Source organism: Cicer arietinum, chromosome 4, assembly GCF_000331145.2.
Source record: "Cicer arietinum cultivar CDC Frontier isolate Library 1 chromosome 4, Cicar.CDCFrontier_v2.0, whole genome shotgun sequence".
NCBI lineage: Eukaryota > Viridiplantae > Streptophyta > Magnoliopsida > Fabales > Fabaceae > Cicer > Cicer arietinum.
Genome location: NC_021163.2, coordinates 4,771,692 through 4,783,309, shown reverse-complemented (window position 1 = coordinate 4,783,309; position 11,618 = coordinate 4,771,692). Strand labels below are relative to the sequence as shown.

General features: G+C 23.4%; 1 protein-coding gene across 2 annotated transcripts in view; it reads left to right on the top strand.

Annotated features, from left to right (window-relative positions):
* The first annotated feature begins 1,244 nt into the window (after positions 1-1,244).
* The window catches only part of LOC101494574 (uncharacterized protein At2g34160-like), a 13,008-nt gene continuing 2,634 nt past the window's right edge, over positions 1,245-11,618 (top strand). The window contains exon 1 of one of the 2 annotated variants that reach the window (XM_027333805.2): positions 1,245-1,370. The gene's annotated coding sequence lies outside the window, so the exon portion shown is untranslated. Of the gene's footprint in view, positions 1,445-11,618 lie in introns of both variants that reach the window. The other variant, XM_004495548.4, reaches the window with a different exon arrangement.

Below are 11,618 nucleotides of genomic sequence, written 5' to 3'. Positions count from 1 at the left end.
TCGTGAATATTTAAAAAGAGCATAAGTCCATTACTCTGTTTTCATGTATCTCTGACAAGGTAGATGCTTGATAAATTTGTGTGACATACTACTTAATGTGATTTTTCCTACAAAGGGAAAAAAAGAGAAGACAATGCCAACATGAAAATGAAAAAGTAATGTTTTAGGTAGAGTGTGTGTTAACCTTCATTTCATGAATATATGCAAATTACCTTATTGACATAAAGTTCTGTATTATGTATATGTTTGATAGTTCTCTCATTCTAATCACAAACCGCAAGCTTCATTCTTATGATAAAAAGTAACACCCTGAAAACATACTTTTTATTTAATGTTAGGTGTATCATCAATTAAATGAAAAATACACCACCCTTTTATTTTCTTCTGGATTTGTAAATGTTGTAAATTATTTCCCAGATTATAATGAAATCAGATGCTAAAATTTTAAGATTTTTAAGCTAAATGTTGCTTTAAAAAAAATATTGACTATGATGTACTACTAGTTTTTTGTACCTTAATTAGCTTGTTTATATTAGCAACAAATACAAGATATTTAAAAAGATGATTTCTACTGGATATCAGGCAATTCGACTTATAGCAGTTATTTAATCTTTCAATTAATAGTTAAATGAATTTTTTTCTTTGAAAAACAATTATTTTTGATCATTTATATAATTATTAATAATAATTAAATATTATTTATCAAAAGAGTGAGCGAAATAAAATTCATTTATTTTTTTATTTTTTATTATTTATAATAATAAATATTAAATATTTTTACAATAAAATGTAAAAAATTAGTATCCTATTTATAAACAACAGAATAGTGTTTTTTTTTATAAAACAATTTTTTCTAAAATACAAAAATCAACAAATAATTCTTTGATTCATAAAAATAATAGTTAATTTATTAGCTTATAAAATAAATGTACAAAAATCCTTCAATTTGTCAATGCACCTTAGAAACTCTCATTAAAATATTATATATGTAAACTAATTTTACTTTTTCAAATAGATTACAACACATGCACAGCCTCAATTTGGTTTCTCAGCTACAGCAATTTCATTATTATAAAAATGATATCAATTAGTTTCTTGAAAATAAAATTATATACCAATTTAATTCTTTAATTGTAGCCAAAAAAATCTCAATCATTAATTTGTCATTAACAAAATAAATAAAATGAAATTGTTGGCTTGAAAAGGAGGGTATAGTCAAATAGTATCAAAGAAGAAAATATGAACTTTATTATATAGTATGTGAGAGTGTACAATTTGTTGAGCATGCTTAAGTTTAATTTTTGAATATGAAGTGGCTCGATTGGCAAAATAGCAGCACCTTTTTCATTATAACTTGTTTCCAGTGGAAGGTACACTTTTTCACCCTTTTTCTCATCTTCTTCTAAAGCGCCATTCTCCTTTTGAATTTGAAGGTGCAAAGGAGGTAAATAAATATCTGTATCATTATTATTCTTACCCATTTCAAAATCCTCAATTAATTGTTCTTTCGATTTTAGGTATCAATAACTATTGATAAATTAATTATCGGTTACTCATTATATTTATTTGGAACCAAATAAAGTACTAATGTACTTATAATGTAGATAAGGGAGCTTTTAAAAAATGTAGTTTTTGGCAGTTATGTTTGTTTGATAATAATAGCGTATATAAGTTGGTAATATTTTTATTTAATACGAAAATTGAAAAACTTTAAATAACATAGATAGTATAGAGAATGTTATTAATTATGGGTAACCTCTTGTACTGGGTTAAATTAATTGATCAAAATAATAACATTTACATTTTTCTGGATTTTACCTCATTCACACACCCACATAGTGTTGGCACACTATTCAAAGTTCAAAACCATTATTATTATTTTTTTTTACATTGAGCAAACTTCATTCAATAATGATATATACACCACCAAATTCAACATAGTAGTAATATGTTGGGACACTTTCCATCCTCAATTTGAGACTAATACAAATAACTAAGTCAAACAAGTCCATGACAACAATAGAAATAGAGAGGATAGAAGCCAATAGGATATTACTATGCCAAAAACATTCTCTCAAGTTTTAACAATGAAACCTAATAATAATTTTTTTAAAATCATTTATTGATCTAGACATCGTCATATCAATATCTAATAATTTTACTTACATAATATTGCATCATTCTTTTTTTTTTCTATTCAAAATTTAGGGTGAGAGGATGTTGTAGAAACATTGAACATTCAAGATAAAATTTCTAATATGATTTTCAATTTGTATTATATGGTTGCATAATAGGTAGTTTTGTGGTGATTAGGAAGAGGAAGACATAAAATTCAATTGTCCTATTTCATCCACGCTTTTTTAGGTTTTATGTCTCTTAGTTTTCAATGTTAGATTTTTCTATATTATTTAATGTGAGATTTTTAACACATCTCTTCTACGCTTAAGATTGGACATTTCGAGCATTGTTTGAGTGACTCAATACTGAATGGTCTAATAAATATTGAATAGGCTATAATATGATATTATAATTTGGGTTAAGTCTATCTAATCTTACAAAACTGACTAGTAAGATGAGATAAAATATCTCTCACTTTTTTTATAACTAACAAGAAACCTTTCATTTTTTTTATGACTAATGAGAAACCTCTCACTTATAAACATACTTTTATGTCATATATTATTTAATGTAAGACTCTTAGCACACAACTTTCACAATCATGATTCAAATTTAAATTATAAATCGAGTGACTTAGAGGATGTTGAATAGGCTCACATAAATAATTTTGTTGAATATTATGTTAAAAAAATTTAGAAGAATGAACTAATTTTAACCATGGTTTTCAAACGTGAGGCCTAATAGGTGTAAATCATTTGATTAAACAATCCTGAATTTATAGAGAAGGATCATAGTTTAATTTTCCCGTAATTTATTTATTTATTTTTATGAAAATTCCTTCTTAGACTTAAATAGTGGAAAATTATTTTAAATTGTAACCTTAAGAAAAAAAAAACTAAAATTTGAAAATTTTTAGATATTCGACATTGAAATTTAAATATAGAAAATTTGTGTTAAACTTTTTTTTTTTTGAAATTTAAGAATTTTTTTTTTAAATTTAAATATAAAAGTTTTGTGTTGAAAAAATATATTTAAATTTCATAACAAGTGTTCTATTTAATTTTTTCCCTCCAATAATTGAAATTTATATATCGCAATTTTGTGTTGAAAAAATATTTTTGAAATTGAATACTCAATTTCTAAAATAAAGTTTCTATATTTTATACCTTAGACCCTGCTTTCTTTGAGAAAATAATTTATTTTTTATTTTTTAAATGTATTTTTATTTTATTTTGATAAGAGATTCTAAAAATAGTTTATTATTATAAAAAAAAAGAAAAAAATGTTAGTTAATAAATATTCTTTTTTTAAAATTTTGTTTTTTTGATATTTTTATTATATATACAAATGTCCATAAATGATGTTGGTGCTCATTATCTAGAGAGTGGAGCTATTGCTCCCAAATACAAAACATAGTTTTTCTTCTTCTTTCTCTATTAGAGATGGGTAGTTTATGATCGATTTTTTATCTAGAATTACCTCTTCAAATCGTTTTTCCTTCGGTTTATCTTAATAAATGACTTCAACAAAAATTTATTTATTTTTTTTTTAATTTTAGTGTTTTGTGATTTTGTCATTTGAGTAACACTTTTATTTTTACGTCTTGATGTGATGTTCATTTTAATTCAAATTGATATAGTAGTTTTGATCAATTACAGTTTTCAATCAATAACATTGACATTGTCAACATTACAAATTTGGAAATATAGATATTCCAAATACTTGAATGTTCTTATATTTGTAGACATATTGTTATTTTGTGTTATGTTGTCATTTTGCGTTATTAATTTGTATTAAATCGTTGTATTTTACCATTTAAATGAATTCATATCATTCTTTTTAGTAAAAAACAATGTCGATAAATATTCACTTCAAAAATCTTTTACCTCTTTATTAACACAAACTAACATAATTTTAAAAAAAAATATTTACAGAAAGTAAAGAAACCTTAACATGCAACTTATTAGTTATTACATATGTTATCATTTTCCAAAAGGTTTTTATTTTTTTAATTTTAATGTTATGTTATTGGCTTCCCCACTTAATAAATTTTCGGGTACAAATACAATATGGCTAATTATTATAGGCTTGTTGCTAAGTGATACACACACGGCAATTTGACTAATTTAGACTTTGGAGTAGTAAGAGAAGAATCGAAGAAAACTCCTAAAGTGAGTCCTTTATGGGCAATTTTAGGCCACAGGATGGTTCCTTTTACTTGACTTACCTTCTTTTGGGACCTCCTCTGTCTCTATATTTGATTGTTTGTTTACCAACTCTTTCAAGTACTTTCCCTTCTCGTATTAATTGTTATTATGTTTCAAATATTTTTTATTTTTTATTATTTGCCATTTTTAAATATTAAAAAGATATCAAGTATCTAATATTTTTATTTGTTATGTCTTAAATCATTTAATAATTTTATTAATTATTCTATTAATAAGGGTATTTTTGTCAAAATTTTATTTTAATTTGAAAATTAATTAGTATATTTAAACTTAATTACTCCAAAATTTTATTTTATTTTTGGTTTGTAGACAACATCATAAATACTATTAGAAATTTACATGGGATATAATATGTAACATAACAATATCAACATTTATCAGTTGAACTAAATCTTAAGGACAATGACTATAAAATTTTATTAAAAAGTGTATATAATTTTAAATGATCCTAACTTTTTTAATCATGTTCACATAGTTTTCTTTATTATATAAAATGTAAATATATCTTTAACAAATTAATCAATATTTTTCCATAATCAAATCTATAATAAATTGACTAATATTTTTTTAATGGAAACAACTAAACGATTAACAAGAAATTCATTCATTTTATTTATGAATATTGTCTTGACAATTTTTATTGTTGAGAAAATTATAGAAACTGACTATGGCAGTGCCAAAGCAATCTGAATAAATTTATCAATTAAGTAATGATTTTTGACTTTCATGTTTATGCTAATTTTTGGCTTTCATGTTTATGCTAATTTTTTGCCAATTAAAATATTTTGACCAGCTAATCTATATTATTATGATAGTTAAATACAAAAATATTATTACTTATTCAAATAAAATTCAATTTTTGAGGTAGTCAAAGTCACCTCATCACAATGTGAGTCTCCACACTTGAAAAAGACAATAATGAAGTAACCTGAAAGTTGGTTGCGTGATGAATCTATAATTGAAGTAATTATTGTTGTAAACTTTTAATTTAGTTTTAATTATCTTTTTAATATGATGATCTTCAACCCATTAATTATTTACAAGAGAAGGAAAAAAATCAACCAAAGAAAAATTAAAGGGTTAGAAACGACACACCAACTAATCAACTAGAAGAATAGAAGACAAATTAGGGAGAGTTACATGCAACACAAACAACATTTGCGCCACAATTAACTCTCATTTTTGCTAAGAAATCAACAACAAAGTTTCCTTCACAAAGAGTGTGAACTAACTTGCACTCACACCCTTACAAGAGCATAAGCTTAAATAGGCACATATTGCCATATCAATGATCAACTTCACCGAAGCTTTTACCAACTCGAGAGCATAAAAAATATTAGATTAATTATTTAATTAATCAATGATAAATTGACAGTAATTTATTATTAATGGTTAAATTATAGTTAATTAATATTAAATATTGAAGTATGTGTTGGTTTTTATCGTTAAATGGACTGAGATGAATTTGACCACTTCTTTAAGTTTAAATAAAAGGTATTTGTCGTCATTCGTTTAACTATTTAATTGACGATTAATATCGCTTCTAAAACTTTATATGACAATTAAGGTAATTCATCACTCATACTTGTTCCTTATCTCAAATTCTAAAAATACGTTATTTTCGACACATTTATGTAAAAATATGTTAAATAATTCTTCAATGTCCAGTGTTCTAACGTAACTAAATACCATAGTATACTATAATATGTAAGATAGAGAATGTGATATATCTTCTTAATACGAGTCTCACAAATGAAAATCCAAGTTTAATAGATTTAAAAAATAAAAATAAAAACTTAAGATATTTTAAATATTTTTATACACAAAATGTACCTAATTTTCTTAAAATTAAATGGGTGATTATAAAAAGAGAAGCATGAAGTACATATTAATTGTATTGAATTGAATGCATGTATAAAATGACAATATATGTCACTCAACCAGACTCGTGAATAAATTTTATATGCATTATTGAGATCATAGATTTGTATAGTAGTTTATCACCTATCATATGACAGTTTCAGAATAGAAACAACCTACGTACTAAAGTTTTTTTTTTTTTTTTTTTACAATTAAAGTTATTACTTGTTCAACAAATGTATTACTAGCATACTAAAGTCTTAAGAAAGTGTTTATGCTAATATTTAATCGACTAAGAAGTTTGCTAAATATATACAATCACAAATGAACATTTAATCAGTAATTCTTGTATATTAAATTATTTTTTGATTTTGTTTAAAGTATGTGATTTTAAGATACGAAGATAACTGAAATATAGTTTTACAAAAAAAATAAGTTTGACATGAAATAAAAATGACATTTAAGAATAAAATGATAGAAAATTTAAATGCGATAATAGTAACGATAAAAACTTTAAATTGCAAAAAGCAAATTGCAGAAAATGTAAATGGACAATAAATTAAAAATTAAATGACTTCAAAATTTAAATGACACGAAAAGTAACTTGAAATTTAAATGACTCGAAAGATAAACTAATCGAAGAGTACTTGAAAACTAGTAAATCGCATGAAAATAAATAAAAGCAAGTAATTGGTATAAATATAAACGAAAGAATTTAAAATGGCCGAAAAAGTAAATTGTATTGATAAAAAAAAAAAAAAAAAACATGAATTTTAAGTTGACGAAAACATAAATAAAAGAAATCTTAAAGAAATATAAAGACAATGAATGACATACTTTGTATTTGGAAAGCTTAAAAATCTAAGTAGCTGATTTTTTTCCTAATAATTTATAGAAAACTTAAACTGAATAAGTAACGAATCACGTTTGTGACGATTACTTCTGTTAAACTAAATTGTAATATTGTCACCTAGATGTCAATAGATTTTAAACAATGTTAATGCCAACCTTATTCTTCCATTTGCATTAACTGTTTTAATTTCATTTTGTCGACAAAAGCACTTATCCCTTTAATTTTATTTCTCTTGTACTTTTTTGCATGACTTGTCTTGTAATTCTAGTCTTGATTGGTCTAATCGTTAAAAGTTTGCCATTAACACTAAGAAATAACTTTGATTAACTAAGTAAGTTTTCAAGTATCTTTATATATAAAAAAAGTTTGTTAGAAATTAAAGGAACGATTTGCCTCCCAAATAATGGACAAATTAGTAAATTAATTATTTTTTATAAAAATCTGAAATTAATAATATTTATTAAAAGATTTCAATTGATTTTCTTAATTATTAACGTGTTTTTAATGTCTCAATTTTTTACTACTTACATTTTTTAATTTTTGTAGATTTTATCGCATCGAAAGAACTGTTTTTTTTGGTATTTCATTAACATTAACCAATACATACATTCTCTCTAATAAACTTTTCATTTTGCAAGACACGTTAAATTTCTACTAACGTATAGAGTTAGATTACAATGATTCTTTTATAATTCTAAATTCTAAATCATTTCATTTACATACTATTTTCTTCCTATATCATTTTTCATATTATATCAATCATCCTCCTTCCAAAATGTGTGTGTGTGTTTTTTTAACTTCTTATTTTGTTCCTTCACCCTTGATATAGTGTGTGGTATAACAAATGAGGGTTATTTCAATATATAGTCCTATATTAAATTTCGAACACAATATGAATGTATAAATATATCTATTAGCATTTGAAATGTTGTCGACTCTTTATATTCTTTCACCTAAAAAAAGGTGATGTTTGATATTTTATTAGGATAAATTAAATCAATACATTCTCTAAGACACTTTTCATTAGAAAATGTTAATTTCCCACTAATGTATAGAATTAGATTACAATGGTTCTTTTTTCATTCTAAATCATTTCATTTACTTTACTATATTTTTCTTCCTATATCATTTTTTATATTATGTTAGTGTAATCCTCCTTCAAATATGTGTTTTCTTTTTAATTTTTTCCTTTTCTTCCTTTGCCCTTGATACAACAATCTAGGTGATTATTTAAATATATAGTCCTATATTAAAGTTTGAATTAGTGTATAGTAATAAGTAATCCTTCAATTATAAGAATGTCAAAATATTGTAATATGAATGTATAAATATATCCGCTAGCATTTGAGATTTTGTTGACTCAGTGGTTATTATATATAAAAGCTGGTTATCTTCAACTTATTTGTAGTTTGTTTAAGGTATCGGTTGAAAATATCTCACTACATAAATAATAAAATAGATGTAAATCTTTTTGACGTAGTATTTTTTTTTTTTTTTGTATTTTAAAATTTAATGTGAAGAAAATTACTGAAACTAATTATTAAATTTAATTTCAACTTTTTTTTTGTTAAAAAAAATATTTATCTCTTAAAATAATAAAATATTAATCTTAAAATCTGTTTCTCCATGCATCGCACGGTTGTACGATCTAATACTCTTATCTTTGATGGAGTAATTAATTAAGTAGGTTATTTTAGATAAATTTAAAAATAATATTGATTAATGTTTTAAATATACTTTTACTATTAAATTGACCCGTTCACATATATTTACCCTCATTTCTTTTTTGTGAAAAAAAACATCTTTCATGTACAACTACATATATTAATACATGTGTTAAAGTTTCTCAAGAATTTTAACATTATTATATTTTTATGGTTGAATTTAAACTTATGACATCGATTAAGTTAAAAGAGATTTAAACTATCTCATTCAAACGTTTTTGAGTTATATTTATTCTATTTTTTTATTAGTGTAAGTAATTGATAGAAAAAAGTGATAAAAGAATAATTAATGTAATCTTAAAATTTAAAAACAACCAATGAATAAGAATAATTTTTTTCTTAAAAATTCATTAACTAAAAAAGATCATGTGAAGTATAAAAAGTTTCCTTTTCATATGAAGTATAACTTTTATGTTGTCGTTGACGACTTGACATGGATGTTCCAAACAAACAAATAGTTTGGTCGGATGAGTCAATCGTCATAGCACAAATTTGTAGAGCTAAATTAATCCCTTGCTATGCAAGGAGGCATTAGATAAGAAAATCTAATCACTTGGATCACGTTGCATTGATAAGTTATAAAGATAAATAATAAAACAGAGTACAGTCTAAAAATAATAATAATAATAATTTTTTTAAGTTTTATTTCATCTAACAAATATTGATATTGATAGATATCTCACAATTGTGTGTAAATTAATAATGGTAGTTATAAAATTTCATCTATAAACAAAAATGAAAATAAAAATAACTTTTTTGTGTGAAAAAAATGATATTTTTTGAAGTTGATATCTTTAAAGACGATGATAATTATATTATACATTTTATTTTTTATCCAATTAATAATTTAATTATATCCATCATAATAGAAAAGAAAAAGAATTTTAATGTTGATCATAATATGTATGTCATACATTTCGATGAGTGAAAGTGGTATTACTTAGAGCTAGCTATAGGTTGCAGATAAGGATTGAATTGTAATAGTAATAGTAATAGTATGTGTTATGTGTTAATTAGTGGTGTATTATAATTATATAGTCCATTACTTAGGCATCAACAAACGAGGGACCAGTTTCAGTCGTTGCTTATTCACGTTTTATATAATGCACCGACGATATATATGGTCCCATTTCCAAATTTGTCCTTTTGAAATTTGGTTTTATTATATTTGTAGGTTGCATATACTCCATGTTATAGGCATGCCTCATGCATATTCATATAAAAAGTAAATAAATTAATTATTAGCCAATGAATGATTAGCTCTAGTCACGAAAATGATAAAATTGATATTTTATAGAAAAGGCAGAAACAGTTTCTGATTTGCACAATATGTCAAGTTTCATCGACTTGGTGTCCCACGATGTACGTGATGCCCCAACCAATCGACCGTCTCGATCACTCAACTGAAACAGATGCAGATTCGTATAAAAAAAAATATCTATTTAATTTAACACTTATAATAAAGAGATGTAATAGAAAAAAGTGTAAAATAAAGTGTTAGAATAAAAAATTATGAAAGTTTGAGGAGTATATGTACACCGTCAGTTTGAATAAATATTTTGAGTCTATTAAATTTTTAAAATTTTAATTGATAAAATAAATATCTTATTATATATTATAATTCTAGATTTTAAAGTTGCAATATAAATACACAATTTTTTATGCAAATACAATTGTAAAACGATAACGAATTGAATTAAAAAGTTGCACAAATTTAAGAAAAAAGGAATTATGAATATAACATATTGATTTGATTTGTATGTTTAGAGAAAAAAAATATAAACAAAAAAAAAATAGTTAATTTGGTTGAGTTTTTATAATTTTTTTCACAAAATTAAACACAAATTTATGAATAAAATATTGATTTGGTTCAGTTCAATTAGATTGATATTAATAAAAATTAACATACTAATTTTAATTTTTTTTTTCAAACATTAGATTTTTTATACTATTAAAAGAATTATTTAAACATTTTTTTAAACTACAATAGGAAATTAATATGTAAATAATTAAAAAAAACTTTAAATATAAAACATATTTAAGATAACACTACTGGTACAGTCTAATAATTTTATTCAGATATTAATGGTTGATTTTAAATGAAGTAAAATCATACTCAAACAACAAATATTGAGTGTATTTGATTCGATTTAGATTGAACTCGAAATACGAAGAAAAAAAATTAATTTAATTAATTTTGATTTTTTTTTTGAATTTATTAAATTATTAATTTAATTTTTATATCGCTAGACAAAATTCAATACACATATAATTGAAATTTAAGTCAAAAAATGTAGTATATTTTTCTATAAGTAATTTTTTTTATAATTATTTTACCCTATGCCCCCACCAAAATGCGCCAGTGTATACGCATCATTGTTGTTCGTGTAACAACTCAAACAATCATACTACTACATAATATATATTTTTTTCTATGAAAAGATATTTGATCTAGAATGAATAAGTCTTTCAAATTTTAATGTAAAATTACTTATTTTCTTTTCAACTATGTCCTCTAACTAATATTATTTACATCACTTTTAATAAGTATTATAAGTATTATGTGTATGTATGTATATATATATATGTCCCTCATCCCTATTTATAAACAATTTTTCCTTTTTCTTTACACTTATTAAAAAAAAATTGAATTTAATGTATGTATTGATGTTCCTAAAATGTATTTTGTACATAAGCATATCTATTTTTTTTTCTTTCATTTTTCAAGATAAAATAGTATAATTAATATGAGGTATATTTGAAAAAAATAGCATTAAATACATCTAGTAAATTAAAAGATGACTTATAAGTAGGGACACAAATTTTCTCATTAAA